Source organism: Gymnoscopelus microlampas (assembly GCF_963454915.1).
Source record: "Gymnoscopelus microlampas genome assembly, chromosome: 4".
Taxonomy (NCBI): Eukaryota; Metazoa; Chordata; class Actinopteri; order Myctophiformes; family Myctophidae; genus Gymnoscopelus; species Gymnoscopelus microlampas.
This window is the reverse complement of record NC_139941.1, coordinates 30918227-30926044: the sequence shown is the minus strand read 5'-3', so window position 1 is coordinate 30926044 and position 7818 is coordinate 30918227.

The following is a 7818-nucleotide window of genomic DNA, read 5'->3' as shown; positions in this document are numbered from 1 at the left end:
AAAGTACAATATTTGCCTCTGAGGTGTGGTGGAGTATAAGTAAAAGTACTGAAAATTGGAAATACTCCAGTAAAGTAAAAAATACCTCCGATGCTGGGTTAATTTGTTAGTTTAGTTTACTGAGACACTACACTGTCTCTGCATTCTATGTATGTGTTTACCTTGTTTATTGTGAGTCACTCTGGACAAAGAGTATAGATGAATATCTACATTGAAAATTGTGAAGTGACTTTACTGTTGAAATGTAAATGAGTGAATGTTACCATGTGATTTGTAAATAACAACATAAAAACAAAGGCTCTGGTGTGGTTCTCCTGGTTTACCGGGATGGGGTTCAAATCCCTGCAGTGCCCTACTCATAGTGTTGTATTTACCATTTTATATGGTCTGTTTTATTTATGTTCATAGTGTTGTATTACCCTTTATGGTTTTATGTTTTATTCTTTGTTCATTGTGTTGTATTTACCCTTACATGGTTTGTTTAATTCTTTGTTCATAGTGTTGTATTTCCCCTTATGTGGTTTATTTTATCTTTATGTTCATAATGTTGTATTTACCCTTACATGGTTTGTTTTATTCTTTACTAGAGTCTCGGGGGGCTATGCCCCCAGAGACCCCAGCCGCTACGCGGGGCTTTGCGTTCGCTGGTGCCTACGTGTGTCTGTCTTTGTGTTTGTGTCGCTGTAGCACAGTGGGCATTAAGATGGGATGTATGCTCCTTAAGGGAGGTGGATCGTGGGATTCTGTTGTTTGCAAAGAGGCGTTGTGAATATTGGCTCATTGCAGACTCACCTTATTGCCACCTGATTGTGTGAGTGAGTGTTGTGTGTGTACGTAGGGCGGAATAGCTTGCGGGGTTGTGTGCTTTTTTGTTTGCTACTAGGCCTTGCATAGGAATGGATATTTTGAAAAGATGTGTTGTGATGACATGTGAAAAGGAAGTGCAATAATGTGAGATAAATGACATAGACGGAATAGCATGTGACGAAGTGAGGAGTTCATTTGCATGAAAGGGAATGAAGATTTTGTATTTGTAGAAAATGATGTAGGAGTGAGCAGGTGTTGCAGACAGTGGCAACGTGCTGAGGACGACAGCTTGTCATGGCTGGGCCTGCGGAATGGGAGAGAAGGAGAAGGCAGGAGTCAAGCACGCAGTCTGGCATGTCCATCAGGGAACAGGTGAAACGTAAGCTAGTGGTGTATTAGTGAAGTGGTGAGAAGCATTGTCTGCATCGGTGATGTAGGTGAATGAGATATGGCACAGGTGACAATGCAACAGATGTACCTAATTTGTGAAGGAGTACTTCCCCATGAAGGAATGTTGTGAGGGATGCAGTTTCCATCAATGGCATTCATGGCAGAGCCTGCAGAATGGGAGAAAGACAGAAGGCGGGAAGAAGGACATCATGTGGATGGCCAGCATAGAGTATGTAACAGTAAAGGCAGCGTCTTTTGTGTGAAGTGGTAGGCCTTGACAATTATGTAGTGCAAGCATAAATGACACATGGAAGAATGCAACAGATGTACCTCAATGGGGAAGAAGCAGATGTCCATGATGTAAGGAAGTTGGCACGTCATCAGGTTCCAGAGATTGGCAACGCAGGGCCTGCAGAATGGGAGTGAAAGAGCAGCCAGGAATCAACCACACAATGTGACATGTTGAAGAGGGATTATGTGAAAGGAAAGGCAGTGATATGTGTGTGAAGTGTTAAGCAGCAGCACTATTAGTTATGTGGATTTATGAGAAAGGAATGTAACAATGCATGAACCTTGCCTCAAGGGGGACGAAGCAGTAGTCCAGGAAAGAAGCTGCAAGGCCGGCAGGTTGCGCAGGTTGTCATGAGAGGCTCTGCAGAATGGCTGAACTGCAGCGGTGACTTTGATGACAGCGTTATTGAAGACACGACTGTGTGTGCGAAAGAGCTTGGCCTCAGGGGTGTCGGCAAACCACAGATCATTGATGGGCTGTGGGGGCGTTGGGAAGGCTGGAAGGCGTACCTTGCCCTGTAAGCAGCAGAGACTGCTCGTCTCCTTCTTGAATTTATATGCGCCACATTTGACGCACTTGATGCTGATTGTGCCAATAGTGTCAGTTGTGCGTGTGAGTTCAGGGATTTGTAGGTTGCCATTGTGCAAAGTCTTAGTTGCAGGTTTGAGATGAGGCCAGGGTTGTTGTCTTTGTGGCTGTTTGCGGGTAGTTGAGTTGCGTGGTCGGTGTGGCCTTTGTTGGCTGTGTTGTGCTTCCATGTCAGTGGCCTGGGCCGGTGTCTGGCGTTTGTGTTCCTGGTGTGCAGCTGAGAAGGAAAGACAGTGGTGTTAGATTAATAAGTGGAATGTGAAATGAAGGCATGAAGGGGCCAGGTGTTGTATGGAGGAGAATGAGAGTGGTGTTTTTTTAGTGGTGAGGTTGTGAATTGGCATGTCAGTGTAGTGGATGCATAGTGTTTGACGATGAATGTGAATGCATGCATAACTCACCAGTGGCCGCAGCTTGTCGCAATGAGCGTCTACGTCTCTGTGCCTGGCTTTGCTGTTCCCGCCTGTGTGTCTTCTTTGCGAGGAGTCGAGCTGAGAAGTAAAGATAGTTGGATGTGAGGGGAAAAAAAACACAGTACTAGTATGTGATGTGTGGTCATGAACGGTAATGCTGTCTTTGGGATAGATGTGAGAAATAATGTGCAGTGTGTTTGGGAGGGATGGGAGAAATGATGTGCTGTGGTGTTGGTGGTATGTGCAGCTGGGCAGGCAAATGTAGATAGGGGTGTGGGTGGAGAGAGTAGTACATGCAGGCGTTGCATGTTGGTGTGTATGTAGTGTGGTGTGCTGTTTGTGGAGGGGGAAGCAGTGTATTAGTTATAGGGCATGTGTGAAATGACTCTGCCGTCATGTGGAATGTGAGGGGCAACTGAGGAGCAGAGATAAGGGCAAAGAGGGCTGTGTGTTGCAGACAGAACATGCACGCACACACACGCACACACACACGCAATGCACAGGGAGACACATACCCAGACTGTGTGCATGTATGTGGTGTGTGAGTATAGGGTGTATGACAGTGCAGTGGAGAGAATGGGTGCAAGAGTGGAGAAGAGCATAAGTCATTACCTTGTTTGGGAGACAGCTGCAAGGAAGGTTGTGCTGTGGCTGCAGCCTGGCGCAAAGGTCTCAAGGAGCGTCTCGGTGTGTTGGGCTGCGGTTGGTGCTGCTGGCAGCGTGTGTTCTTTGCGAGGAGTTGAGCTGAGAAGTGAAGACAGTTGGCTATGAAGTAGTGTGAGGAGCAATTATGCAGTGTGGATGAGAGGTGCGTGAATTGGCAGTAAGGCAGTCTGTGTGATGTAAGTGATAGATAGTGGGGCTGGTGTAGTAGGTAGCTAGTGTTCAGTGTGAAGATGTACATAGGAATGTGGGGTGGAGACTGAAAGAATTGCACACAAATGTATGTTGCGGTGTATATAGTGTGTGGTGCTGTTTGTGGAGGTGAAGCAATGTGAAGGTGAAAGGCAATGAGGGCAAAGAGTGTGGCGAGGGGTGTGATGTGAAGGCCAATGCAACAGCAGAGGACGTCCAGCAAAAGGCACAATAGGATTGACAACGTAAAAGAGGGCCGAAGAAAACAATGTCTTGAAAGTAATGGGTCCAAGACAACATAACAGGCAGTGAGGCAAAGAGTGAAGAGATGAATTAGAACATACAGAGTGGGAAGAGAGGAATGGAACTGAGTGCTAGAGTGAAGGAAGAAGTGTCGGCGTGTGCTTAGAAACACACGTGCAGTAAGTGGGGCCACAGACAGCGTGTGAGGTGATGGGTGTGTATGGCGTTGTTGTGATTCAGTTGGAGATGGAGACATGGTGGCAGTTGTGGTGCGCAACGGCTCCTTAGTATAGTTTTGTGTGTGAAGAAGTTGTATTGAATGATGTACTGCCTTGGCATGAGATGACATTACATTGTTGGTATGTGAAGGCGTGATAGCATGTGAAACATTTGTAGTGGCAGTGTGTTAAAGAGCAGTGTAATGAGGTGGTTTGTAAACATGTTATGGCATTAATGTTAGCAGTCATGAAATACAGGGGAAAAAAGCAGCATCCGTTTAGAAAACAATCATACATGTGCATAGAAAGAGTGTGAATTAGCATGGAGAAAATGCGAGGTTGTGAAAAGCATGGAGATAAGATGGGAAGATGAAAGAAAGAGGTGAAAACATGAGTGTTAAAAAGGCATTGCACAATACATTATTGGTTTGTGAAGGCGAAACATTTGTAGTGGCGTTGTGTGAAAGTGGTGTGTGCAACATGGTCAGTATCATGGTCAGTTAAAACTTAGTGTCAAAAGTAGCAGAAATAAGCGATCTACAAGACCCCAACATATCGTGTGTGACGTGTGTGTGTGTGTGGGGGTGTGTGTGTGTGTGTGTGTGTGTGTGTGTGTGTGTGTGTGTCTTTAATTTACAGAGAGGAGGAAACCAGACAAACTGCTGTCCTGTGCATTTAGTGACACAATGGTGTCACTACCGAAACGAAAAAAAAAAAAATCCCCCAAAAACCTGTTAGGAGTACGTTTCAGGCAATTTAAAGTTGATTGGTAGTGACTTTTTTTTTTACCCCTAACATTCATCGAGCTCTGGACTTAGTAATTTTTTTTCCGTTTCGGTAGTGACACAATGGTGTCACTACCGAAACGAAAAAAAAATTGTTCCCCCAAAAACCTGTTAGGAGTACGTTTCAGGCAATTTAAAGTTGATTGGTAGTGACTTTTTTTTTGGTCCCTAACATTCATCGAGCTCTGGACTTAGTAATTTTTTTTCCGTTTCGGTAGTGACACAATGGTGTCACTACCGAAACTAAAAAAAAAATGTTCCCCCAAAAACCTGTTAGGAGTACGTTTCAGGCAATTTAAAGTTGATTGGTAGTGACTTTTTTTTGGCCCCTAACATTCATCGAGCTCTGGACTTTGTAATTTTTTTTCCGTTTCGGTAGTGACACCATTGTGTCACTACCGAAACGGAAAAAAAATTGTTCCCGCAAAAACCTGTTAGGAGTACGTTTCAGGCAATTTAAAGTTGATTGGTAGTGACTTTTTTTTTGGTCCCTAACATTCATCGAGCTCTGGACTTAATAATTTTTTTTCCGTTTTGGTAGTGACACAATGGTGTCACTACCGAAACGAAAGAAAAAAATGTTCCCCCAAAAACCTGTTAAGAGTACGTTTCAGGCAATTTAAAGTTGATTGGTAGTGACTTTTTTTTTGGTCCCTAACATTCATCGAGCTCTAGACTTAGTAATTTTTTTTCCGTTTCGGTAGTGACACAATGGTGTCACTACCGAAACGGAAAAAAAATTGTTCCCCCAAAAACCTGTTAGGAGTACGTTTCAGGCAATTTAAAGTTGATTGGTAGTGACTTTTTGGTAGCACTTTACAATAATGACCCGTTATAAAGCATTTATAAACGTTTATAAATAGTTTGTAAACTATTAACAAATCATTAACAACCTTGTTTGTTGACATTCGTAAATGATTACTAAAACCTTTATAACTACAGTTACAAATCATTTGTAAAGTATTAGTAAGTAGTGAACTATTCATGAATAAGCCATTTATATACATTTGTAAAAGATTATTAAATCATTTGTAACGACCCATTCTAAAGCATTTATAAACGTTTATAAGCAGTTTGTAGACTATTAACAAATCATTAACAACCTGTTTATTGACATTTGTAAATGATTACTAAAACCTTTATAACTACGGTTACAAATCATCTATAAAGGTATTAGTAACTATTCATGAATAAGCCATGTATAATACATCTGTAAATGATTATTAAATCATTTGTAACTGATGTTACATAATATATACAAGCTATTGGTAGCTTGTTCATGTTTAACATATGCTTTGTTAAACATTCCTAAAGTATCTATAAATCCTTAGTACATGTTATTATGTGCCCTATAGTAAAGTGAAGACAGTTCATCATTTACAACTGTCTGTTAATGTGTTTGTTCATGTATAACATGCTTTGTAAAACATTCCTAAAATATCTATAAATCCTTTGTACATGTTATTATGTGCCCTACAGTAAAGTGAAGACAGTTCATCATTTATGACTGTCTGTTAATGTGGACTTTCTCCTTACCTGTTGCAAACTACCTGGCTTTCATGAATGCAGACACCAAACAATTACTAGAATTATCATTCATGTTAAGCAAATGATGCGTAAGACATTCGTAAAGAGTATGTAAACCATTTGTGGTGTTAGGGACCAAAAAAGTCACTACAAAGTACTACCAATCAACTCTAAATTGCCTGAAACGTACTCCTAACAGGTTTTTGGGGGGACGATTTTGGCCTCCACACTTAGTGATTATTTCGGATTTAACTTTCGTTTCGGTGGTGACCAACTTTCGTTTCGGTAGTTTGATTACAAAATGTAAGTTGTGTAAAAAATAATCTGACTATACTAAGTTGTTATTTGTTTGTTTAAGTCAGGCTATACTCTACTCAGAGTCATAAGTTTACAAAATGTACTAAAGTACAGTGAACGTCTGTGCGGTTTGTCTTCATCACTGAAAATAACGTACATGTAAACTGATGTCATGTGCAGTTGAGGTGAAGAAACACAACCATTTCACTCCTAATAATACCTATTTGATTTGACATCCTGACTTGCTGCTGTAGCTGAGGCTTGAACCTGTTACCTGCGGCTCTCTAGTCAGTGACTCTATCCATCCACCTACAGCTGTTTCCTTGGAATCTGCGGTTCTGAAACGTTTTGTTGTCAACCCCCCAAATTGACATGTATTTGGGCAGTGGACCCCAATGTGAAAAGATGTAGTGTCAGGGCCCCCCATGAAAAAGATTTATATTTATGCTGTAACACATTTTTTTTAAAGTTATTTGTCTTGTTTGTTGTTCAAGTCAAAGCACCAGGAAGGCTGTACTTGTCAGTCATCTGTTAGCTCAATGGGTTGAGACGCAGTATTCATGATCCAGAGGCCATGAGTTCAAATCCCATTGATGTCTTTCCTATGATTCTTTCCTTTGCAGACTGGCTTCCAGAAGATCAACTGAAAACTACCAGGAAGGCTGTACTTGTCAGCCATCTGTTAGCTCAATGGGTTGAGACGCAGTATTCATGATCCAGAGGCCATGAGTTCAAATCCCATTGATGTCTTTCCTATGATTCTTTCCTTTGCAGACTGGCTTCCAGAAGATCAACTGAAAACTACCAGGAAGGCTGTACTTGTCAGCCATCTGTTAGCTCAATGGGTTGAGACGCAGTATTCATGATCCAGAGGCCATGAGTTCAAATCCCATTGATGTCTTTCCTATGATTCTTTCCTTTGCAGACTGGCTTCCAGAAGATCAACTGAAAACTACCAGGAAGGTTGTACTTGTCAGCCATCTGTTAACTCAATGGGTTGAGACGCAGTATACATGATCCAGAGGCCATGAGTTCAAATCCCACTGGTGTCTTTACTGTGATGCTTCCCTTTGCAGACTAACTTCTAGAAAAACAAGTTAAAACCACCAGAGAACCTGTAACTCTCAGCCAACAGCATAGCTCAACTGGTAGAGCGTCTGTCCAATAACATGACTTGACTTGACTTGACTTGAGTGGGTTCGATTCCCACTCGAGTCAAGTGTCCCCGGTAACTTGGGGCAACGGATAAATTGACTGATATCCTTAGTGATGCTTCCCTTTGCAGACTAACTTCTAGAAAAACAAGTTAAAACCACCAGGAAACCTGTAACTCTCAGCCAACAGCATAGCTCAACTGGTAGAGCGTCTGTCCAATAACATGACTTGACTTGAGTGGGTTCGAT